The 26,716-nt window shown below is 35.9% G+C and overlaps 1 protein-coding gene across 9 annotated transcripts in view; it reads right to left on the bottom strand.

Moving 5' to 3' along the window:
• Window positions 1-26,716, bottom strand: part of LOC134540035 (hrp65 protein-like) — a 286,028-nt gene that overhangs the window by 12,285 nt on the left and 247,027 nt on the right. For all 9 annotated transcript variants that reach the window (XR_010076400.1, XR_010076399.1, XR_010076397.1 and 6 more), the window contains exon 15: window positions 21,528-21,630. The gene's annotated coding sequence lies outside the window, so the exon portion shown is untranslated. The remainder of the gene's footprint in view (window positions 1-21,527; window positions 21,631-26,716) is intronic.

Below are 26,716 nucleotides of genomic sequence, written 5' to 3'. Positions count from 1 at the left end.
AATTTGTATTGCTCTCTCACACACTGGGACATTTTCCAACCACCGACAATCACAAAATTTGATTAGAAGAACACTGCAACTTGTAACTTGTCTGAAGTCTGATCGTCGAGCAGGTGAGTCTTTGAACACACAATATATGGCCCTTAAAAATTGAACAACATTCCACCCGGTCTTTCTAAAACCCATTTGAAAGGCACCATGAAGAACATGGAGACCACAAGATCCCAGGTCTCATATACAGTCAAACCTCTATCTATCGAACTCGCATGTATCGATTGTCCGTGTTTATCGTATACTCTCTACGGTCCCGGCAAAATTGCCATACAACTAAGGTTAAAAAAGTCCGCTTGTACCGATGTTCGAATTATCGTTTTGTCCGCACTGATCATACAAAATAGGTGGTCCCGTCACTATAAATTATAATAGATGATCGTTTAACCATAAAGATTTTGCAGAAATATACATTTCTTAGTAAGAAACCGTCATAAAAACAGTAACGATAGTATACGGTAGTAAAAATCACCTTAAATCTGCAGCCAAGTAATGGAGCACGTAAATATGAAGAAAAGACAAATGAACAACAACTTACGAAGAAATATGGATGATGTACCATAACTACAGTACAAATCCAATTGTTATCCTAAGATAATTACCATAAAAAGAACTAAAGATTCTTTGTCAATACCATAATTACCACAGAAGCACGATAGCTACCACATTTGCACTACAGTTGCCGTAACAACCGAGATGTATATTTACCGTGACGGTAATGTATTTATTTATGACATATTAAAATTAAAGAACTTATTGAAAAATAGGATGTTAAATTTTTATATGTACGTTTGGCACATGCTGCGAAGAAATAATGCGATCTGAAAGAATGCAGTACTACTACGAAAAGTGAAAAGGGTAATTGTGGATTTTTAGGTTATGGCAGTCTCTCTCGTTTTTCAGTAATATCGGCCGAAAATTAACAAGCGTATCTGAAGTCGGCAGAAATGCCGATTCAACTAAATATTGGCAAAATCGGCTTCTTCAATACAGCTCTACATTTTATGACATGAGTAAACATACCTATTTCAGACTTCAGGATATTGAAAAAGACTTTAATTTCCATGTAGATTTATAGTGCGTATGTTTTTTTTTGCAAGTGTAAATTAAATTAAGTAAAATACTTCCATTTTTATTTATTTTTCAACTGATTTAACTTTAATGACAAGTAACTGATATATTTCTGACACTAATTTTGAGGTTGAAATATTTTTTTAAAATTCTTAGAGTGAAGTCCACATCTATTGAATGTCCGCATCTACTGAATTTTTTTGTTGGTCCCCTGAAAAACGATAGATAGAGGTTTGACTGTATCTGGATCTTCTTCGCACACCTTAGTTTTTGCCTTCAATTTTTTCAGGAACAACCAAATGACATTCAGCCCATCCATGGATCTTGTACAATTTTGGATAGTTCCACATCCTTTAGTCCCTGTTGAAACCCTTCTAAGAGATCATTAGCTGTAGAATGGCCTAAAAATGAAGAATTCCAGTACCTAGTCATTACTTGATTTTTGTTGACGTCCCATATACGTACAGCTATGTCCACTTGTTGTACCTTTTATACCCTACTGAAGGATTCATCAAAGTACGCAACAATGTATTTTGTGGATCGGATTTCATCTGTAAGTTTGTGAAAAAAATATGGGGCAAGTCCATAAGTAACTAAGTATGCAGCCTTGGTACTACTAAGCTGCATTTCTTGTGCAATGGAACTATCTGGAAACATTTTAGCAAACAAATTGCTTATTCCTTCTTAGCTATTAAAACTGTCTTTTTTCATAACATGTAATGCCCACAATATTTCTGCCTTTCTGACATTACTGTCTCGCTGAAAATGTATTTTATTTACCATACCTGAAGATGCCTCTTTGAGAGCACTGAATGATGATGATGATGATGATGATGATGATGATGATGATCCAGTTAACAATGGACAGGATGCTGGTGTGCTGGATGCTAATTCAGAATTTGGTGCCGTGGAAACACTTGAAATAATTGATCCCTATGTTTCTTGGTGATTTAAAGGCTTTGTTAAGTATGCTTACATAGATGCAGAAATACTGCTCGCAGTAACCAACTATTTGTGAAATTTCCCTTCTTGATGGCTCTTCACAGACTGCCTACCCACACTACTCAAAGAAAATACCTTTTTACACAAAATACACTTCGCACTACAGTAGAGCACCCTGTATCCGGAATGGTCGGGACTTAGACTATTCCGGATAGTAGAAAATTCCGGAAAGTAGAAATTGACTATAAGGCCCCCTAATTGAAAAAAAAAAATTGCTCCCGAAGTTTGTGAACATCCTGTAGCTGTAGATGAGGACGGCAAGGGGGGTGGGGGTAGGGTGATGACAGCTACATCCGGTGGTGTGACCTTGCCACGGGCACGCTTATCAGACCTTGCCTAGAAGCACGCTACAGCTACGTGACTGTACCATGATGTCCGCGCGAAGAAAGCAGACGTAGGCGAGACGTTTGACATTCAATGAATTGTGTTACAATTACGTAATTTACATAGTTTGTACAGTGATTTGGTGTATCCACATGTTGCATAAATAAAATATAAAATAATAACACATGGTACAGTTAGGTACGGTACATTACAAATAAAAAAACACTTACCATGACTCACTGTAGGCTACACATGTCCCGCGAATAAAAAATAATGTCCTAGAACTTAGATAAACTGCATTGAAATAATCACTGTATACGGCCCCACTTGTCTGTGTGTAAGAAACATTGTTTAACAGTCGCATTAATTTAAATTTAAAAAGCTAAACAACAAATTACCTAAATCGTCACACATTGTGAAAGACAGGAGAAGTTAAAGTTAATCACTGTCACTGTCACTGTCACTCTGAACGTAACTGTTTACGTTTGTGCCACTGGTGCCAGGTGTTGGATCGTCAATGTTCTCACTCGTAGTTGAAGCAGTTGTGGAAACAGGGGCTTTTTTGAACATGTCACTAATGCGTTGTTGCCGCACACGTTTGTGCTTCTCATCAGTCAGCTGTTTTTGAAGCATATTCAAATGCATAATTTGCTGGTCGTTGATATAACTTCGTTGCTCTAGGCCAGCTATTAATCATTCAATGTGGTGAAGGCACTCATCTTGCGAGATTTTCTCCTGTGGTTCATCTTCATCGCTACTGCTTTCATTGTTTCCGTCGTCTTTGTTACACTGAGCAGAGTCTAATATCTCCTTATCTGAAAAGTGATGCACAACGGGAACATTATCATCAACACATAATCCATTCCACAACGTTTTGTTCTTGCAATTGTAAGTCTTCTAGTTCTGGATTTGTTATGTTCTTGGCATACTCCAGCAGTTCGTTCACGTTTTTTTGTTCAAAACCTTTGAAGTCTGCTTCATTTCCCTTGTTATGAACCTCGTCACGATAAACCAAAGTCGGCCACAATTTAAACCATGCCTTGTGAAATGTTGACGCAGGCATACCTTCCCATGCATGTGCTAGTGACCATATGACATCCTTTATGGTGTATTCCTTTTTAATTTCTGAGATTGTTTTGCCGCCATTCAGATCAGATAAAAAGTGCTTCATTAACTCCGTGCGATAACGACATTTTAGGGAGCGTAATATTCCCTGATCTTGCGGTTGGATTAGTGCAGTGCAGTTAGGAGGCAGATACATGACAGAAACATTATCCCTGTCTAGTGTTTAAGCTGCAGGATGCGCGGAGCAGTTGTCTAGCACAAGGACAATCTTGCAGTGCGGGTCTAAGTCTATCTTGTTACAGTGTTGCCGGCTCTGGCGCACAAAACTGTCAAACCATTCTGTGGTTATTGCAGATGTTATCCACGCGGTTTTTGTAGCTCGGTATTTAACGGGTAACACTTTAACACCTTTTAGCGCCCTTGGGCGCAAGCTTTTGCCAATTACGAGTAGCTTCAGCTAATGGGTACCGGCAGCATTTGAACAACCAAGCACGGTCAATCTGTCTTTAGAATCTTTCATCCCGCTGTGAGGATTATCTGCAGTGCACAGCGTGCTTCGAGGCATACAACGCCAGTACAAAGCAGTCTCGTCCGCATTGTTAACTTGTCCAACACATATTCTGCGAACTCAACAACAAACTTTTCCGCCGCCGCTGTATCTGCAGAAAGCTTTTCACCGCTAACTTTGAAAAAATAAATTCCATGGCGTTTTTTGAATTTATGAAGCCACCCTAACGAATAGTCACAATCGTATGTTAGATTCAGTTCGGCATGAAACATTTTTGCCTGTTCTATCAGCATCTGTCCAGAAATGCTAACACCTTCACTTCGCCGCAAACGAAACCATTGATAGAGAGCATTATCAAGGTCGCTACATTTATTACCCTGCATTGTTTTTCTGTTTTTGATTTCTCTCTTCGTATCACTGTCCGAATAAAATTTAAACAGTTCATTCTTTTGTTTCTTTATGTCGTAAATCGTCAAAATGCCGACATCATACGATTGGCTGAGATTTTTAAACGAAGTCCCACCATCTAGTTTCTTGAGAATCTTAACCTTTTCTTTAATGGTAAGAACTTTTTTCCTTCGTTTACTACTCTTTTCCTCATCACCAGGAAGTTTATGTTTTGAAAACATCACGTGTCTGCAGGAACGTACATACTAGCGATCGCGCACCACAAGCAAGACTGACATTGAACGCACACAATACACCACTCCCCCTCCCCTACAACGCGTTATCACGGCGCGTTCACGTGTAGGCGGGTCCGCTGCCGCAAATTCCTGATATGCGCTCGACGCCCGTGCACTGCAGTCGCGAGACCGGAAGCCTTGGCTTCCATCATAACTCGCTGAGTGTTTATAAAATCAAGTGCACCCTGACTGACTAGACGGGGCGTGAACTGCGCAAACAATCGGTATTTACTTCCGCGGGAATAATATATATTATAATTCATTTAAAAATATATACATTTTTTTAAATTTTGTAAATTTTTTTTTAACTCTCGGAAAACATCCGGATAGTAGAAATTCCGGTAAGTAGAATTACGGATACAGGATGCTCTACTGTATTGTCATCACCCTCAACATGACGTAGTCACTTTTTCCAGTCAGAAAACAGTGATCCATCTAGCCAAGCAGGATTGAATTTAGACATCGTGAATGTCACACAATTATCCACTCAGACTATCAAGAATAGGCCTAGGCCTAATGTAGAGTAGCAAAACACATTCGATACTGAATCGCTTAGACTCACAAGTTTTACCGTGATTTCATTGCACAATTAAGGAAACTGTGCTAGCAAACACCCATGAACGTAAACTATATTTCTCATGAGAAAATAATAAGAGGACCGCCGTTGATTTCTTCTCTCTCTCTCTCTCTCTCTCTCTCTCTCTCTCTCTCTCTATATATATACATATATATATATATATATAAAACACACTTCTCACAATTTACTAAAAAATTTCAAATATATTTAACTGCTTCTGTAGAACTATTGACTCAGAATAACACAATGTGTAACTATTTTCGCGGTGTTTTTGTATTGTTTGATAGGCAAAAATCTCGTCATGAAACCATAATACTACCAACTACACAAGTTACAGTGATACAAAAACACCACCACAGCTGCAGCACTTTTAAAAAAATACATCTAAATAAATGAAAATACGTTCACTTACAATCTTCAAAAAGTTTCCAGCCTACCAGATACTTCAAAGTTATGACACAAACGGCCAAACGTATAGGAACTACGTTGCCGCCATTATCTACAACTGGCTTGGTGCAGCTCGGCACGGTCCGGGGCCGCTTAGCATGAAATTCGGCACGTCACAGCTGTATGGTGAACCAAACCCTTTCCGATTATGTTTTTAAGAAAAAATGTGCTTGTGATACATGTATTAATCAATATATATAAATATATATACACACACACTGTGATTGCTGCACAACAAATTTCCCTGAGTTTTCCCTGTGTTTTTGACCCATTTCAATTTCCCTGAATTTTCCCTGTTTTCCCGGTCGTTGGGAACCCTGTATATTCACTTTTATTAGAGAGAACTGGTATTTGGTAGTTCCTTTATATTAGCTTAGACGTAAAAGAACTCAATAAAGCATTTACCTAAATAATTTTTTTATAAAAAGTAAAGCAAGGGCAAACGTTTATTATACAATACATAGAAAATATTGATATACAGTAGAGCATCCTGTATCCGTAATTCTACTTACCGGAATTTCTACTATCCGGATGTTTTCCGAGAGTTAAAAAAAAATTTACAAAATTTAAAAAAATGTATATATTTTTAAATGAATTATAATATATATTATTCCCGCGGAAGTAAATACCGATTGTTTGCGCAGTTCACGCCCCGTCTAGTCAGTCAGGGTGCACTTGATTTTATAAACACTCAGCGAGTTATGATGGAAGCCAAGGCTTCCGGTCTCGCGACTGCAGTGCACGGGCGTCGAGCGCATATCAGGAATTTGCGGCAGCGGACCCGCCTACACGTGAACGCGCCGTGATAACGCGTTGTAGGGGAGGGGGAGTGGTGTATTGTGTGCGTTCAATGTCAGTCTTGCTTGTGGTGCGCGATCGCTAGTATGTACGTTCCTGCAGACACGTGATGTTTTCAAAACATAAACTTCCTGGTGATGAGGAAAAGAGTAGTAAACGAAGGAAAAAAGTTCTTACCATTAAAGAAAAGGTTAAGATTCTCAAGAAACTAGATGGTGGGACTTCGTTTAAAAATCTCAGCCAATCGTATGATGTCGGCATTTTGACGATTTACGACATAAAGAAACAAAAGAATGAACTGTTTAAATTTTATTCGGACAGTGATACGAAGAGAGAAATCAAAAACAGAAAAACAATGCAGGGTAATAAATGTAGCGACCTTGATAATGCTCTCTATCAATGGTTTCGTTTGCGGCGAAGTGAAGGTGTTAGCATTTCTGGACAGATGCTGATAGAACAGGCAAAAATGTTTCATGCCGAACTGAATCTAACATACGATTGTGACTATTCGTTAGGGTGGCTTCATAAATTCAAAAAACGCCATGGAATTTATTTTTTCAAAGTTAGCGGTGAAAAGCTTTCTGCAGATACAGCGGCGGCGGAAAAGTTTGTTGTTGAGTTCGCAGAATATGTGTTGGACAAGTTAACAATGCGGACGAGACTGCTTTGTACTGGCGTTGTATGCCTCGAAGCACGCTGTGCACTGCAGATAATCCTCACAGTGGGATGAAAGATTCTAAAGACAGATTGACCGTGCTTGGTTGTTCAAATGCTGCCGGTACCCATTAGCTGAAGCTACTCGTAATTGGCAAAAGCTTGCGCCCAAGGGCGCTAAAAGGTGTTAAAGTGTTACCCGTTAAATACCGAGCTACAAAAACCGCGTGGATAACATCTGCAATAACCACAGAATGGTTTGACAGTTTTGTGCGCCAGAGCCGGCAACACTGTAACAAGATAGACTTAGACCCGCACTGCAAGATTGTCCTTGTGCTAGACAACTGCTCCGCGCATCCTGCAGCTTAAACACTAGACAGGGATAATGTTTCTGTCATGTATCTGCCTCCTAACTGCACTGCACTAATCCAACCGCAAGATCAGGGAATATTACGCTCCCTAAAATGTCGTTATCGCACGGAGTTAATGAAGCACTTTTTATCTGATCTGAATGGCGGCAAAACAATCTCAGAAATTAAAAAGGAATACACCATAAAGGATGTCATATGGTCACTAGCACATGCATGGGAAGGTATGCCTGCGTCAACATTTCACAAGGCATGGTTTAAATTGTGGCCGACTTTGGTTTATCGTGACGAGGTTCATAACAAGGGAAATGAAGCAGACTTCAAAGGTTTTGAACAAAAAAACGTGAACGAACTGCTGGAGTATGCCAAGAACATAACAAATCCAGAACTAGAAGACTTACAATTGCAAGAACAAAACGTTGTGGAATGGATTATGTGTTGATGATAATGTTCCCGTTGTGCATCACTTTTCAGATAAGGAGATATTAGACTCTGCTCAGTGTAACAAAGACGACGGAAACAATGAAAGCAGTAGCGATGAAGATGAACCACAGGAGAAAATCTCGCAAGATGAGTGCCTTCACCACATTGAATGATTAATAGCTGGCCTAGAGCAACGAAGTTATATCAACGACCAGCAAATTATGCATTTGAATATGCTTCAAAAACAGCTGACTGATGAGAAGCACAAACGTGTGCGGCAACAACGCATTAGTGACATGTTCAAAAAAGCCCCTGTTTCCACAACTGCTTCAACTACGAGTGAGAACATTGACGATCCAACACCTGGCACCAGTGGCACAAACGTAAACAGTTACGTTCAGAGTGACAGTGACAGTGATTAACTTTAACTTCTCCTGTCTTTCACAATGTGTGACGATTTAGGTAATTTGTTGTTTAGCTTTTTAAATTTAAATTAATGCGACTGTTAAACAATGTTTCTTACAAACAGACAAGTGGGGCCGTATACAGTGATTAATTCAATGCAGTTCATCTAAGTTCTAGAACATTATTTTTTTTATTCGCGGGACATGTGTAGCCTACAGTGGGTCATGGTAAGTGTTTTTTTATTTGTAATGTACCGTACCTAACTGTACAATGTGTTATTATTTTATATTTTATTTATGCAACATGTGGATACACCAAATCACTGAACAAACTGTATGTAAATTACGTAATTGTAACACAATTCAATGAATGTCAAACGTCTCGCCTACGTCTGCTTGCTTCGCGCGGACATCATGGTACAGTCACGTAGCTGTAGCGTGCTTCTAGGCAAGGTCTGATAAGCGTGCCCGTGGCAAGGTCACACCACCGGATGTAGCTGTCATCACCCTACCCCCACCCCCCTTGCCATCCTCATCTACAATTAGGGGGCCTTATTGTGAATTTCTACTTTCCGGAATTTTCTACTATCCGGAATAGTCTAAGTCCCGACCATTCCGGGTACAGGGTGCTCTACTGTATTTAAGCCATTGCTTAGGGCCAATGAAAAATAGTAAATAAAAAAGGCCCATTTCGGTGAATAAAAAAGTTATTTCGGTGAAAAAAAATTGTTTAGTTAGAAAAAATAAATATTTAGTCATTATAATTTTATACAGATATATAAATTTGATGGAATCATTGTTTTATTTGGTTAAAATTTATCAAAAACAATGTTTTAAAGTACAACATGTACAAACATCTAAAATTTAGCACGCTGTATTTGTAATTAAAATTCTCAAGATTACATACAAAAAAATATGAAACTGATCAGAAACATTAGTGGCTCTAGTCCATTTCGACTATCTCTGAAAATCAGATATTATATATTCCTGCAAACTAGTCCCCACCAACACACATTACTAACTTTATTTCCCTGTTTTCCGCCCCCAAATATGTGCGTTTGTCACTCATTATGTTGCTGTACGCTGAAAAGGCACGTTCACTGTCAACATTGGACACTGGAAGCCAGAGACACTTGATCGCAGTCTGAGAATTCTGGAAAGTCATTCTTCAACGACAGTAATACTCGTAGCATGTCTACTATCCCAATTTCAGACTTCAGAACGGCATGTTTTGTTGCTGCGTAGCCCTCCAAAAACTGTTGAAATGTGAGATCTCGAAGTAAAGGCACAGCTTGGACTAGATTCTGCAAGTTCACTGCATCAATTTCTGGACCTGTTGAAATTATTTTTTGTGGATTGAACAAGAAACCTATGTTCTCGAAGAATGATTTTGCAGGATCCCCTCCCATCAATGATGACAGTTTTAGAAAAGATTTCTGGCCAGTCACAGCAAATTTCGTTCCTGTTGCAGCTTTTAGACATGCAGCAGAATTTAACAATTGTGCTGCCTCTCCAACCAAATTTCTGTCACTGACAAGCTTGAACTCTGTCTTTAAATCAGACAGATTTGCACACAGTTTGTGAGCGAATGGATATGATGAACCTTCCAGACATTCCAACAGATCAACAGTTTATTTTGCAATACTCTACTACAAATTTTGCCACACATTGCAAAACTAAAACCTGATCGTTGCTCAAGCTTATGAAGTACTCTGTAGCATCAGCACCATCAAAATATTGCTGTCTAAAAAATCCAACAAGATGAACTAGGTACAGTGAAACCTCGTTTATTCGTTCCCGTATTGTAGAATTTCCCGGTTTTATTGTTCAATGTCCGTGGTCCCGAAAAAATCCCGCAAGAACAATGTTGAAAAAATCCCGCAAGAACAATGTTAAAAAAATCCCGTTTCCATCGTTTACGAATATTTTTTAACCCGGTTTAACGGGTTGAACTTTACAGGCTTTTTACCGATTTCACATTCAAATTCCCGAGAAATATTCTAGTTTACGCGTGTCTACACGACACGCAATACCAATATTTACATATGGCGGCCATTACTAAAAGAAAACGAATAAAGTGAGCATGACGCTGTTGCTAACAGGTTCACCAACTTCGATAAAACAGACGAAAGCTAACGCTCGCACGATAGTTCTTGCTTTGTGCAATAATCGACACAACCGTGGTCGATATACTGTACATACTAGCCCAACGTAAACACGTTTCTATTTAGCGGCAGTGAAATCCTGCGAGAAACATAGACGAAATTGTTCATCCTAGCGTTTCCCTGGCTGGCCGGCGAGATTTTCTTTGTTTACGGTAAATTAGCTTTACGCATTTAACTAAATGCACGTGTGAAATTTGTAAAGGTTCATTGATATGTACCCGCCTACAAAAGAGGTTAAAACCATTAAAGAGCGTTAAGAAATTATAAATGCCGTTGAAAAAAATCCAGGCGAAAAACGGGTTGATTTGGCAAAGCGCTATGGTATTCCTCCATCGACTCTTAATTCTATCTTCGCTAGAAGAAATGAGATTCGGAAACAAGCAAGTCAGTTCGGCCAGTCTTCAAAAAAACGGAAAATGGCAAGACAGTCGAAATACAGTGAGCTTGAGAAAGTTTTGTTTTCTTGGTTCCAGCAAGTTCAGGCATCAAACATCCCAGTGGATGACACATTTTGTTCATTTAAAAATTGAGGAAGTAGTGAAACCCCTTATTTACGTTACCGTTATTTACATTTTCCCGTTATTTGCACTATATTCAGGTCCCGTTTGGTTCCCATTTAATCCAATACAATACTTTCACGCGAATTACGTCTCAAAAATCTAATCCATCCCGCTATTTACATCACATAACAACGATAGTAGGCCTAAAAACATTGTGAAAAAATTAACTTTTATAGTCGGCAGTGAACATTTTAAATCGCAAAATAAACATATTTTATAACATGAAAAGTTGCTTTTATTTCTAAACATATAATAATTTAAGCCTAGGCATGTAAAAGTCCGAGTAGTTATAGCAGGAGGCAATCTAAAATGTACTCGGGAAAAACGTAAACTCACGAATGTATAAACGTTCTGTTACTATATTTATGTCACAACTTAGCCGAAATACTGGTACGAGACATAAACCTCACTAGATAAAATGAGCGGAGTCTTGGTAACTGTTTTAAACGTATTTTATAATTTCGGAAGTATTGTACAGTTGACGCATATTTTTTAAACTAACCATTTATATCTGGGGATCGTAAATAATTAATTATTGGTATCAAGAAATCAAGGTGAACGTAAACTTGCACACGTCACGGCAGCGAGAAAACTGGTGCGTATACCAATAAACTGGTATTAGAACTGGACAAAACTGGTACACGGGTGGTGGAGCTTATATGTTTTTCCGCTAAGCTCGCATCTATTGGCTGACTGCTGATGGAACGTCACGAGTCTGGGCGGAGCGTTGAGTGAGTTATACTGCGCATGCGCAGCTCAGACAACAGAGAGAGCCAGTCGGCGGGTACGTCGCGCTATAACAGCTGATTGTGTACGATGACCTTTCTCCGCGCACGGCGCGCTATTGACGGTAAATGTCCAATTTGCGGCCCTTTTATTTAAATTTTTTTTTACTGTGGTGCAATGCGTATGTGTAATGTAGCCCGCATTTGTTATGAACGCTGCAGGATGCGACTGTATTTTAATTAACTTTAACGTATTTCTTACTTTTCCCTTTATTTACACTTTCCCGCTTTTTACACTTTTTTACTTTGTCCCCATGAAAAGTGTATATACAGTGTGCTGCTGGTGTCAGTTTATGGAAATACCTAACTGATTCACTGAAAGTTTTTGCAATAGTACATACATTGTGCATTTGGTAACTTTAGAGTGTGTTCCCACATTGTAGGATTTCCTGGATTATCTGTTTTTTACTCATGGTCCATTGGAAAACGGATAATCAGGGTTTAACTGTACTTATCAAGATAAGTCACTGAAGTGAAACCATGAGTTCCACCGGGTCAAAACAGGTGATGGGAACAGCTTTGGATCAACAGAAGATTTTTTTAGGAAATCCATATAGTTATGTTTCCGCTTCCTGGTGTTCAGGAATGCCATCTTTGCCTTCACTACACATTCGTTTAACGTGGTTCGTTCTGTAAACCAAACATTCCCAAATAAATTAAGTTTGTGTGCCCAGCACTGAATGTACATGTTCTCACCCACTAACACTGTCAACAATTGTGCACAAATGTTCACATATTTTGCAGAATCAGATACCACAAACATTTTAATACTTCACGTTATATTTAATTAATGTCTCCACTACTGCTTGTGTAAATTCTGTTGAATTAGCATTACTGAGCACTTTCACTCCAGCAACCAGCAATTTGGAGTCACCAATAGCCAAGAGAACTTTAAACAAAACAACGAAGACACATTCTCCTCTTCGGTTTATGGTTTCATCACACAGCACAACTACTTGTTGGTCCTTGACTACCAGTTTTATTTTCTCTTCTTCCTCCATCTTCAGTGACTGCAGGTTCGTAGTGCGTAATGTGTGTGCATTTATAGCAAAAGGAAAAAAAAAAAAAAAAAAAAAAAACTAAATTTCTACTTATTTCAGAGAAATAACTTTTCATTGTTTACATTATAAAGCCTAAGCATTGATGCAGCAGCCGCCATGTTGATATTTGTTTCCATGTATGTACATTTTTTTTAAGCAGTGGGGAGGCACGTTCTGTGCTAAACCTGACGTAAAAAAATTGCGTAGTAAATAAACTACATCAGGTTAATTTTTTACATATTTTAATTTTTTATTGTGCAAAACGCATCGGCGCTGTGCACCTCCCCACTGCTAAAAAAATAAGCATCATGTAATACAGGATCATGTTATGAGACACTTAATTGATAAAATAGATGGAAAATGTGATGTAAACTAATAACAATGTGGCGGCTACCGCATCAATGCTCAGGCTTTATATATAAACAATAAATGGTAATTTTTCCGAAATTGGTATGAATTTTGTATGTGCGCCTTTTCCCACAGAGGAATATTTGTAACACTAAATTGAAGTGTTTTGGGATTTTTTATATATATATTTTTTTTAAGGAAGAGGGGTCAAACTAAATCAATCTGTACCAACTTTTAGTTTAGTTTCACCTGCCTTTCACATATTCATTCAGCCATTCTCTTATTTCTGGGTGGTTAAGTTTTTGAAGTGGTATATTCGCTTTAACAAAAGCGCGAACTGTATCTTTGGCCAGTTTAGTTTTCTCGTTCTTCGTTTTCTTGTGAATAGAGATATTTTCCTCTAGAGTAACTTGACGCTTAGTTCCAGAACCCGATTCTTGACACCTATCTTCGTTGACCTTGTGAGATGCTCAAAATTTACAGTGTTTTTCACAGGTGTCTTCTTTTCCAGTCGACTTGTACATCATGATGCCTTTTTCTTTACTGAACACGTAAAATCCTTCATTGTCATATTCTTTAGCTCTTTCAAAAACACTCACAACTTTCATTTTATACGTTTTATACGTTTATCCAAAGTGACCACGGTAACATGACGAACATACAACAAAAACTTAAACGGAAAACTATCATAGAATGCGGAAGAGATACATATTGCATACACTCGGAAATAAAGAACTTAAACTTGACAGACAGGCACTCGTGAAAATAAAATCATAGAACATTCCAACACTCTTAACTAACAACGCCATCTGTGATTTGTCCACCAATAGCTAAAATTATGTTTATTGCCACTCTCTACTCTTATGGGTGCTAGAGAAAAACAAAAGCAAAGATGGCATCTCACATATAACCTCTTGAAATAATAAACGTTTTGTGCAGGTTCTAGAATGATTCAACGTGATTTTTTGCGATAAAAAAACTTAATTTTGGGCAAATATAGCGATTTTGCCACATTTCGTGAAAAACTACGGATTTCGCACATCACAGCAAATTTCGTTAAAACGAAATGCAGTATATTAACGTTAAGGTTATTTGTATTACACATCATGTGCAAGTGATTTCGCGATTTTGTCATTAACAAAATTTGACTACCCCTACCGATGCTTTATCTGTATTGATATAATTCAAAAAATAAATTGAAATACCAAATTATTGATATGTTTAAATGGTCTGTCACACCTAATTGTAAACTACTTACTATTTTTTTGTGCCACGGTAAACCATACGACCATTAACTTAAACTTTGGTGATGTAAACACAACAAAAATGTTTTTAACATTATCTGTCCCTTAACTAAACAATCTTTTTAAAGTAGCTATGTTAGTTAAATATAATTATTTTTGATAAAATACTGATATTAATTAAATGTTAACACATGATAATGCACTAAGTCCAACAATTAATAGGGTTTTTATTAGAGATGGGATTTTCGAATCTTGGATTAGTCGAATATACTGAATCCTATGGATTCGAGGATTCAGAGGATCCGAGGTGGGATTCGAGGTGGGTTTTTAAGAGTTTTAGGTACCTAGTACCGTATTTGAAAATTGTAGTGCTAGGTGAAGTTCGAAAATTTCGAACAGAGCCGAACCCTTACGTTCGGTTCGAAACCTCTTAAAATATATTCAAAAAACCGAACGTCCACTTAAAAAAAATTACGTTTTTCTAATTTTCTAACCCCCATTTGAGACCATTCTCAAAACTGCACAACTAAATTACATTACTTGTAATATTCAGACTTTCATCGCATAATCGTCGCCTCAACAGTTTCAAACGCAGACAAAATAAAAAAAAATATTAATCATCGCATAACTCGCAGAGCATTTATTCCATTTAGGCGCGCTTTGTTTTTTGTTTACTTTAGAGAATTTTGTATGCATTTCTCGTACTACGTAATATAAACTATCGTACAAATGCCAAATTATTGTATATTATACCTTTAACTATAGTGCGTGTACGAGAAGTGTTGTAAAATCACCAAAGATTGCGTACCCCATACGTTAAACTAAAGCGCATGTACAAGAACTGTCGTATTTCGGCAAAACTAACGTGATCAAGTTAACACAAGACAAATGCGGTAGGAACTAGGAAATGATTACGTAAATTACGTATTTTAAATTACTGGGATGTATTTATTTTCTTTGGCCCTTTTGGTTATAACAGTCAGGTAGTGAAAATATTAATTTAATCTTATGTATTAAAAGTACTGGTCCAGTAAATTTTACAGTACGGTACTAAGTTGACTAGCGTAGTCGCGGCAGCCATCTTTATTTCTCATGTTTTCTTTTTTCCGACGCAAATTTCTATAACCACACTTCTTACATTACATTTACAATATTATTGTTCTTGAGGTGAGTTTTCCAAATGGAGAAAAGATAATGATAACCCAGATGACCCAGAACCACACCAAAAAATGTCTTAAGTTTCTTCTGACGAGCAGCATTCTTCCAAAAAAACAGCAACTAACTGCAGTCAGCGGGTTTTGTAATGTAGATACATGGTGGCCACTCACAGTCACCAAAAATATTCCCTGATTTTTCCCTGATTTCCCTGATTAAAAATTCAAAATTTCTCTGATATTTACAATTACAAAAAAAAAAAAAAAAAAAAAAAAACATACTTTTGATGAAAAAATATATTATAGAAAGAGATTACTCATATTTTAGCACCCTGCTGTATTTTCTTCATTATATATATACGGAAGTTCGTTAAATAACAAATACATTTTAAATATGTCACTTTACATTATAGCGTCCCGTTCAATGACATGCAGTCTGTGTTTTGTTTTATGTAATGGGGTATTTCAGTGGCGAGTGCTCAAACATTTTTTTCACACAACTTTTGATAACTGTTCTTTAATTCATTTTTGAAGTGTAACATTTCTAGTTGTGAAACAACTAATGGATAAATCTTCACTGCATTACAATCAGTACTCCCATCTGTAGCTAAAGCAAATGGTCAACTTACTAAAAATTCAACAGTTTCAATTTAGTTTCACCAGCCTATACTCCACTAAGGCAGATGTTTTTGCTCTCGCACAGCTGTATTTCTGTGCAATTTTTGAGTCCGGAAACATAGCTCTATACAAATTACCCGAATGATTGGCTACTGCTATCGGTAAATTGTGTTCTACCAAAAAACTTGTAAACAATAACTCTGCGTTTGTTACTTTCGTTTCTTCAGATGTAGCGAAAAACGACGATATAGATTTATTGCTCGTCACGGCTTTAAAATGTTCTGCATGTTTCTTTGATTCAATATGCCGTCCTCAGTCATCCCTTCCACCATGCGCAATCGAAAAGTCACACGTGCATACATTACAAAAAGCGTGGCGTTCCACAACATTTGAAGATGACAAGCATGACCATTCTTTTATATAGTTTGGTCGAAAGTTCTGAAGAATAACGTTCTTTTTTTGACTCAGATACACATTGTTCTGTCACACGCTTCATTTCTACAACCGGCACTGAAGAACACAACACTATCGAACGACATAAAAAGGTTTCACGTCTGTACACACGACAAAAACACTTTGTAAAAAAAATGGCTTTCAACAAAGAAAATAACACAAGACAGGTTAGCCAAAGTACCATACAAAAATTATCGTGATGTAAGTAGCTAACAGACGAAAAGTCCGAGAATATGTACTAGTTGTATCGTACAACGGACGTAATACCGTACCATTTCTATTACAAAACACAACAATTAATCTACTTATTTCGACAGTACATGCGCACATTTATCAGTTCCGTTATCTGCGCAATCACGTGATGTATTCAAACTGCGTTCACGAAACACGCACACCATAAACGGATTTTTTTTTTCCATTACCCAGCAGCACAAAGCCTCGTTTCCGTAATAAACCAGCGATGTTCCGTATTTCCGTAATATTGTGTTAAATCCGTAATAATTACGGAAAATCCGTAATGGTTGGCAGGGAAATATACATGACACAAAAAATTCCCGGTTATTAAAAAAATTCCCTGACATTTCCCTGATAATTCCCGATCAACGTGATTTCCCTGATAAATCCCGGTTTTCCCGGTGAGTGGCCACCCTGAGATAGGTAACTTAATTCACATTTGACTTTTTTTAATGTCCTATTGAAAAGTTTTACTTATTAAAAATGTTAGGTTATGTCTACCACAAAAATATGTTATGTGGCCTTATGCTGAATGTTCGTCATCTTTATAATATTATGTTTTATTAAATGAAGGTTAGTGTACACTGAAAAAGGAAGATAGTCTTTTTGAAATTTAGATGGAACTTCTTCATGCGCCATTTACTTAACTTTATATCTGTACATAGTCTAAAACAGTGCAACAATATTCAAACTCATATAAATCTTTTAGACTTGTGTTTAACCAATCTACAGCTGTGTTCAGTGACGAAGGCTTATGATGTTCTTATCAAAGAAGATATTTATCATCCAGCATTAAACATCAACATCAAGATTGAGTCCTTCAAAAACAGTTCCAACATTACATCAACGTTTAGAAACTATAAGAAAGGTGATTTTCTCGGTCTTTTCAATTCCATCAAAAATCATGACTGGTCAGATTTTTATAATTCTATGGATGTAAATGAACTTGTTGACCAACTAACCAATTGCGTAGTTGATAATATGAATATCTTTATTCCAATGACAAACAAAAAATCATCTAAATTTCCAATTTGGTTTACCAGTGAGTTAATTCAAGCATTAAAGTCAAAGAAGCATTTCCATAAGCTTTATAAAAGAAACAACAACACGTATTACTATTCACTTTTCTCTTACTATCGTAAATTAGTAAAATATTTAATAAAAAGAGACAAAATTCAATGGACTCGAAATACCAATAATTATATTAAAACTAACCCTAAAAAATTTTGGCGATATGTCAAACTAATGAAAGATGGTTTTTATGAATAGCATTCTCTAAAAATTAATGGAACTATCACGAATGATCCCGCTGAACTAGCCAATGGTTACGCTAAATACTTTTCCAGTGTCTACGAACCTTCTACATGTATCCAACAACCTGTGACAAACAATATACATTTAGTATCTATTCCTGTGCCCACAATCTCAGAATGTTTAGTATTATGGGGCATAAAATCGTTGAAATCATCCAAATCTACTGGTCCTGATGCCATACCTAATTTCATTATAAAAGGCTGCTCTGAATTATTAGTCCCTCTTTTGCTGCATATTTTTAATCTTAGTTTACAATCCTCTGTTTTCCCGGAGAAATGGAAAACTGCTAAGGTGATACCTATCCACAAAAAAGGCTCTAAACAGAATGTTAACAATTATAGGCCTATTTCTCTACTCAATGGTTTTTCTAAAATATTTGAAAAAATAATTTTTAGATTTTTAAATTTCCAGCTTAAGAACAGTTTATCGAACAGTCAGCATGGTTTTAGGAAAGGTTTATCGACCACCACTAACTTGCTTACTTTTTTAAATCCTATACACAGAGAGGTTACCAACAGAGGGCAAGTGGATGCCTGTTATTTTGATTTAGCCAAGGCCTTTGACACTGTGAACCATTCTATACTTCTTAAAAAATTATTTAACTTTGGTTTAACGCAAAATTTTACAAACTGGTTTTCTAATTACTTAACTAATAGAAGTTTTTATGTTACAATTAATAACCACAATTCTTCCCTGTTTAGTATCTCTTCTGGTGTCCCTCAAGGAGGTACATTATCGCCTCTTCTTTTTAATTTATATATAAACGACCTACCTCAAATTCTCAACCATTCTACAGGAGTACTTTTTGCTGATGATCAAAAAATATTTAGGAATATAATAACACAGAATGACTGTATTTTATTACAAAATGACATTTCCCAAGTAAACAATTGGTGTAAATTTAATCTGGTTACACTAAATAAACACAAAACATTTGTTATATCCTTTACAAGGAAATATCAACCACTTAATTTTGATTATATTTTAGAAAACTCTGTAATCACGAAATGTTCAACAATTAAGGATCTTGGTGTTATTTTAGATTCTAAATTATTTTTCCATAATCATGTAAACTATTTATACATGTCTTCCCGCAAAACCCTTGCTATGATCAAATTTATTACTTTTTATGCTACCAATTCAGACTCAATTCTCTCCCTGTATTTTGCCTTAATAAGGTCCAAATTAGAATATTGTTCAGTAATCTGGAATGACATCAAGTCGGCCGATGCAAATAAACTAGAAAGTATACAAACAAAATTAATTAATTTAATAAACTTAAAAAACCTTCCTTCACCTGCTTTAACTCCTCTTGGTGCACGTAGAGTATATTTAGATTCTCTGTTTGTTGAAAATTGTTTTAACGCTAAAATTAACTGTACTTATCTCCTAGAAACCACTGGGTTAAAAATACCACAATTTAATTCTCGTTTATACCAAACATATTGTACTCTACATAACTTTAATGACATAATATACAGATTAGTTAGGAATCACAATAATAATCAATTGTCTAGACTTAAAAATTTATCCTCTTAACTTGTCCTCTACTCACATGTTATATTTTGTATTATCCATTTTTTTTATATATTGTGTATAGTTTAATAATTATGTAATTAACATTTCGCTAAGTAATGTGTCATGTTATCTTGTCCTTTTGGTATTTATATCATTTCTGTTTTCATGTTTTGTGTTTATCCTGTGCTGTCTCTATTGTGATAGTGTTTGTTTTTACTTGTTTTGTGTTGTACTTGTTTTGTGTCGTGCCCACCTCTAAAGTCTCAAGACTGTCGGTGGGCATGTAACAAATTTAAATAAATAAAATAAATAAAAATAAAAGTGTGCGTGTGTGTTTATATAAAGAAATTAAATGCAAAATGATTATCTCTAAACTGTTTTCTTTCCTTCATTATTAATTGCATAAACTTAACTTATAAAATGTTTTGCAATGTTTTAATAAAGTGAAGCTATATAATGTTTTAATTTTACATATGGCTGGAGAACCTTTCTTTCTCACCATTTAGTTAAAGACCAAAATGCTGGTGGTCGGTTCATTTTAATTCAAATAATTATTTCTGTATGAGGTTCGGTTCGGTCCGAAATTTTTTTGCTGTGGTTCGTCCAGCTCTAGAAAATTGTATACCTAAACTATATTATAAAGGTAACGGAAATAGCACATACATAAGATAAACTACGCTGCATTTGGTCAATTATCATAACTACTCGATCATTTCCAACCTTCAATAATATAACATTGCAGAATAAAACATAACCTTTTTTAAATGGTGTCTGTTATACAAACGTATTTTATTGAAAACATAGGAAGGATTAATTAAACAGAGAATTAGACAGATGCAAACTTACATGTGTGGATTTTGAGGTTATTTGTCTCTATTTTATATCAGGTGTATACACTATGCGCTTATTTTAAAATTTTATAAATTCACATGTTATTTCTTTTAATACATAGGCCTATGTAATTTTTTTAAATAAATGTGTGATTTTTTTTAATAACATGTGGTGAAGTTTAGTGTGGGACTGGATTTCGAGATTCAATGACAAACACTGAGGATTCGAACAAGGATTCGGATTCGACCAAAATGTGGATTCGTCCCATCCCTAGTTTTTGTGTGTAAAGTGTAAAGGTAAATACCCTTAGATATTATAAACGTAACACTGAATAACATGTAATGTACCATAATGTCAAACGAAAACGTATCACATCTATGGTTCAGCATATCATAGTTTTAGTACAATCACAGCTATCAGGTTGACGAGAAAAAATTATAAAATAACTAAAATTTGGATATTTGAGACTAGACAAATATTACTGGATTTTTTTTATCTAATAAGGTTCCAGAAATTCTTAACCTAAACGAACTTGAAAACATATTTAACGTTCATGAAAAGTTATTTCTTACCATTTAATATGAAGAAATTTTTTAAATTTGTGAGAAGTGACTTTTTCAGGTCCCTACTAATAGATACCATTCCATGCAGCTTGAGATTAGACTTTTCAGATTCGAGGAAGTATCTGTGGGATTAAATCTATGTGCCTTTCTCTACTGCTTTTTCGTGTCTCTCATAATCATAAATCCATATAAACTATTTTTATTACATCAAACATCAGTCATTTTATTTAATTTTGCAATGCAAAAACATTAAATAATTCAAAAAATTAACAGAATACGAAATAAAACCCTTTTAACAATGAAAAGGAACACAAATTCTACTCACCTTTGATGAGCTGAAAACATTCAGGCTCAAAAACCATTTTATGATCTTAACAAGAACACACTCCTACCCTGTCACCATCAAATCGGCTCCAAAGAAGTGGTACCTGCAAAAAAGTAACGTGAAGCAAAAACATACATTATGTCTCTCCGAAAAACTAGTGAATTTTAGCAGTATAGCAACTACAGCAAGCCAAAGGTACATGCTTATCAGTACACCGATGGTAAAACTTACCAAGTAAAATTAATTTTAGCATGTCATAGTTTTGTGCCAATTTTCAGAAAATGTACCTGAATAAACCATTTTACGAAAAATAGAATGAGTACCAGTAGTAAGTCAATTCCAATTCTGAAATGAGATAAATCCGACAATTACAAGGGCATTCAAGGATTCAAGTATACTGGTATTGGAATGGAAGCTGGTCAATTATTCTCCTATAAAACAATATCACAAGAATTGGCCAATACACTGCACTATAGGGATGCCAAATTCATAAGGTGATTTGGTGTACCTTTGACTAATGGACTTTCCACAGGTCATATCTGATAAGTCATACTAGTCTGATCACAACTTGGATTTTACAGTTTAATTCATCAAGTATTTTTACAGATTCATCAGAGCTCGAGCCAACTTACCGGAATCATTTGTTTTAATAGAAGTTTTATTCAGTTAAAAGGATAACACTGTTTTTGCTCTCTCACAAATATTATTGAAACATTTTATTAATGTTCTAACATATACATTAATTTTATTTCAATGATTAAAATTTTATTCCAGTATAAAAAAAAAACAAAGTTTACGTATGTGAAATTAATGCCACATCCTTTACAGAAGATTATAAATTGTAACATCTGTAAACAGCAAATGTCATTCATTATTTCAAATAACATTTAAAAATATTTAACAGGTTTTGTATTTAGTTTACAAATAAGGAATAGTTTGACAGGCATTAAACTGTGCTGCTAAGACAGGGTGGCCACTCTTCTGGGATAATAAAATTCCTGGTTTTTTCCAGGTTTTTTCAAGGGTGGTTTTTATCAATATTTGCCTACAATTTGCATTTTTGTTACACAAAGCACACACAATATGATGTTTTATTGGTGTTAAACAATAGACAACTTAACTATAGGCTTAAAAATTAAATCAATGAACTTGCTTAAAACAAAACCTACCACCAACAAAAAATTTATAATCTCACGTCACAAAAATTACTTGACACCAAACGCACGTGTTTTGCCTCTCTTGCGTGGCTGGCTAATGCTGTTCTTCCCATCCATGCTACCGATATTGATTATAACATTACACAAATTGCAAATAGCGTGTGTCCTGCACTTTGGATCTTTCTCCACCCATTCAAACTCTTCCGTATATTTGTCATTGTACGTGGTGACCGAACTCGTTCACATTTTGATAGTCTGCGCCAATTACATGTTAGTTTAAAAAATTCAAAACAACGTCCCGCACAACTAAACTTTTTAAAAAAACTCGAGATACCGTGATACCGTGACGCAACAACATGAGCGCAAAGTAGAAACAAATATACATACAAAACTAGTGCTACCAACATGCAGTGCGAGAAATTACTACCACCCTACAACAACGTTTTCAGCCAAAATGCTGTTGCTTTTGAATACAGAAACATAATAAGTATGGAAGTCTGAATTGTTAACGGTTTCTTACGTACTACAAAAGTTTTTAAATGCAATATGAACAAATTAACTTTCACAAAATATAGCACACGAGCACGCTGTCGTGCTTCGACGGGTGGTGAACGTGATCATTTAACAGCCGTATGTTATTGCAACCGTTACTTCATAAAAAAATTCCTGGTTGATTCCCGGTATTCCTGGTTTTTTTAAGAAATCCTGGCTATTTACCGTATTTCCCGATTTCCCGGTTGGCTGGCCACCCTGTAAGAGCATAGTATGTGATGTTATAAGAAAAAAATAAAAAAAAGTATCAAAACTGTAATCTGAACTGCTTTTTAGGGAAAATGACCAAACACTACATTGTTTTGACCTATCAATTAGGGAATTTTTGTTTTATATAAATCACAAGAATTATAAGACATTTAAGGGTGTGTGAATATTCGTAAACACAAATAGTTGCGAATAGCAATTAACAAACCATTCGCATTCAGAGGTCGAATATCAAAAAATTAAATTGTGAATATTTACATGCATGTCCATTTTATTTCTTATGGTTGTTCCGGGGGCATGTGTCGTTTTGCCTAAAGACGTTTGGCCTAATTTTAGGCAAAATGCAGTTTAGCAAAATGCCATTAGGCAAAAGGCTGTTAGAAAAACCCCAGTTAGGGAAAACGTCGTTAGGCTAGTTGCCAATAGGCAATTCGACGTTCTGCAAAACGCAGTTAGCCATATCGCGGTTAGAAAAATTGCTGCTAGGCAAAATGCCGTTAGGTTAGGAAAAACGCCGTTAGGCAAAACGAGGTTATGTCATTATAGTAACATTTTAGGCAAAACATCGTTAGGCAGAACTCCATTAGGGAAAACTCCTTTAGGCAAATAGCCGCTAGGCAAAACGCCTTTAGGCGAAATGACTTTAGGCAAATCGCCTGTTACTCGTTCCGAGTGGTTCGTTTTTCACCAGCTTCTAATGATGTTTCTAATATATCAATACATTCTTATTAATATATACAATGTATATTTTTTAAGTTCATTTCAAAAAATTAAAATTAACCACCACTAAACCAACTAGTCACAGTGTTACGTTGTATGTGTGGCCCGGCTAAGCACACAGAGAAACGTAACAAAAAAAGCCAAACAATGTTCTTTAGGAATTTTTCATTACGGTGGTCGAGTTCTACGTTATTTGGAAATAAAAGAGTTTATTAAATTACCTTTGTTTATTTCTTTTCAAAAAAAATTGTTTTTTGTTATCATTACATGGCCTCAGTACACAATTTCACAAATGAATTTAGTTAGAAAACTTCGTTACTTGCACAGTTTTTTGTCTTTTCTTATACAAATTTTTACGATGTCTTTGAATTTTGATAGGATGAGGTCCAAATACGAGGGTTATTTTTTTTTTCAACCTCCGATCGGCTGTAATAGAAAAAGGGAATGAATTGGGAAATTATTTTAATGTCAAAAGAAACGTACATCTTTACTCTATTTTTCCACATAATCACCGTGCAGATTGAGGCATTTGTCGTACCGATGCACCAGCTTTCCAATACCCTCTGCATAAAATGATGCCTCCTGCCTATTCAGCCACGTTTTAACAGCGCTCTGCAGTTCATCATTGGTGTTGAAGCATCGTCCTCCAAGCCACTTTTTCAACGTGGCGAAAAGGTGATAGTCACTCGGTGCCAAATCCGGACTGTAAGGAGGGTGATAAAACACAACTGAGGTGTGAGTTGGCCGCTCCACATGGTTGGTGGAAGGGGGTAAACACTACGAGACGTGTCGATTCGTGTACGAGCGATTAGGGTATCGATTAATGGGCATGCCATGGAGAAATGAAACTGTAATCACAGTGAATCCACAGGAGGCAACCCCGTGGGCCAACTGCAAAATCCTGTTCTCATGCAGATAAAGTACCCACTGTTGCCTGGTTTTAACCACCCATGGGATCTAATTTTCAGAAAATGTCATCCTGCATAACATAAGGAAACACTACTGTGAAGTTAAGTCTGTAAAATATACACACTTGAAAAAAAAAAGGACAATAAAAAACAAATTAAACACAGAGAGAGGAAAAAAAAAACAATAGTTTAGGTTTTCGATTTAAAGTGATAAAAAGTATTTAAATACTAATTGAACTCTTATGCAGGTACTGATTGCTTCGTTTTTAATATCACACGGGTGTTTTTTACTTGAATGGGAAAATTAAGAATGATAAGGCATCTAGTGCGTGGCAACAGTCCTAATAGGCAATAGGAAATAAACTTCTATGCGCCTGCGGCAATGTCAACACACACTCCGTACGTGTACTGCATGTTGTATCTAACCCCCTCCAACGCATTTGATTCTAAATTGGACTTTTAGTAAAGATCCCTAATGTTATTGATAATATAATATAAGCTATAGCCTTCCTCGATAAATGTACTATCCAACACTGAAATAATTTTTCAAAACGGACCAGTGGTTCCTGAGATTAGCGCGTTCAAGCAAACAAACAATCACTTTATAATATTAGTATATATAACCTTTATTGTACTCATTTTGAGCATTTAAGTTAATCACAGAATTTTCTGGCAACACTGAAGTATACTTAAAAAGCCACTCCAGTGTTTTAGGGGCACTACGCAACCTGCGTTAACCTCATAAGATTCAATGCTATTTTCATTTTTCTTATAACTAATTAACTAATATAGATTTCCAAATGATGCTTGCTTGATATGTAAGACAACGATGCTCTTATCAAAGCCCCTTTCTTCAAAAAGGTGCATAAATTATGGTTTTATACTAATCTTTACTAATATGCAAAAGTGTATTGTCTAGGCTTGAACCATAATTTATGCACGTTTTTGAAGAAAGGAGCTTTGATAAGAGCATCGTTGTCTTACATATCAAGCAAGCATCATTTCTAAATCTATATTAGTTAATTAGTTATAAGTAATGGTGCACCGATGCAGATACTGATGAATCGTAATCTGCGATTATTGGTACTTTCCGATTAATCGTAATCGGCGATTATCTTAACGATTACTTGCAGATTATTTACATCCCGGCGTAATTAAGTAGGTTTTTACCGTGTAATATTTTGTTACACATTTTAGGATGAAATACGGAAACATTTGTATATATTACAAAATTCATCTAACTCCGTCATATCACGATTACAGATATTTCGTTAAGTTTATTAAATCTCATTGCCTCAAACAATAAAAAGTACATTTTTCCTACACGTTTATTTACGTTTCGTCTTTTGTTCTGTCTTTTGTTTAGTGGCCTTGTATATTACCTACAGCCAGAGACATAAAATAGATGGCACGCAATCAAAATACCACAAGCTGTTAAAGTGGACACTATGACAATCAATCTTTTCGAGTCGTAGTATCGGTTCAAAATCGTGGTCCCGATACCTTCTAGAGTTTATCACTGCGTTATACAAAACTAGTTATGGGCGTCTTTGGTAACAATATACGTTGTTGTGTTATTATTGTATGTGACGTGAAAAGTGAAAAAGTATTTATAATTTTATATATTCAGTCAACATAAATAAAA

The sequence above is a fragment of the Bacillus rossius genome, chromosome 1 (assembly GCF_032445375.1).
Source record: "Bacillus rossius redtenbacheri isolate Brsri chromosome 1, Brsri_v3, whole genome shotgun sequence".
NCBI lineage: Eukaryota > Metazoa > Arthropoda > Insecta > Phasmatodea > Bacillidae > Bacillus > Bacillus rossius.
The sequence above is the reverse complement of the archived record's forward strand: the minus strand, read 5'-3'. Positions and strand labels throughout refer to the sequence as shown.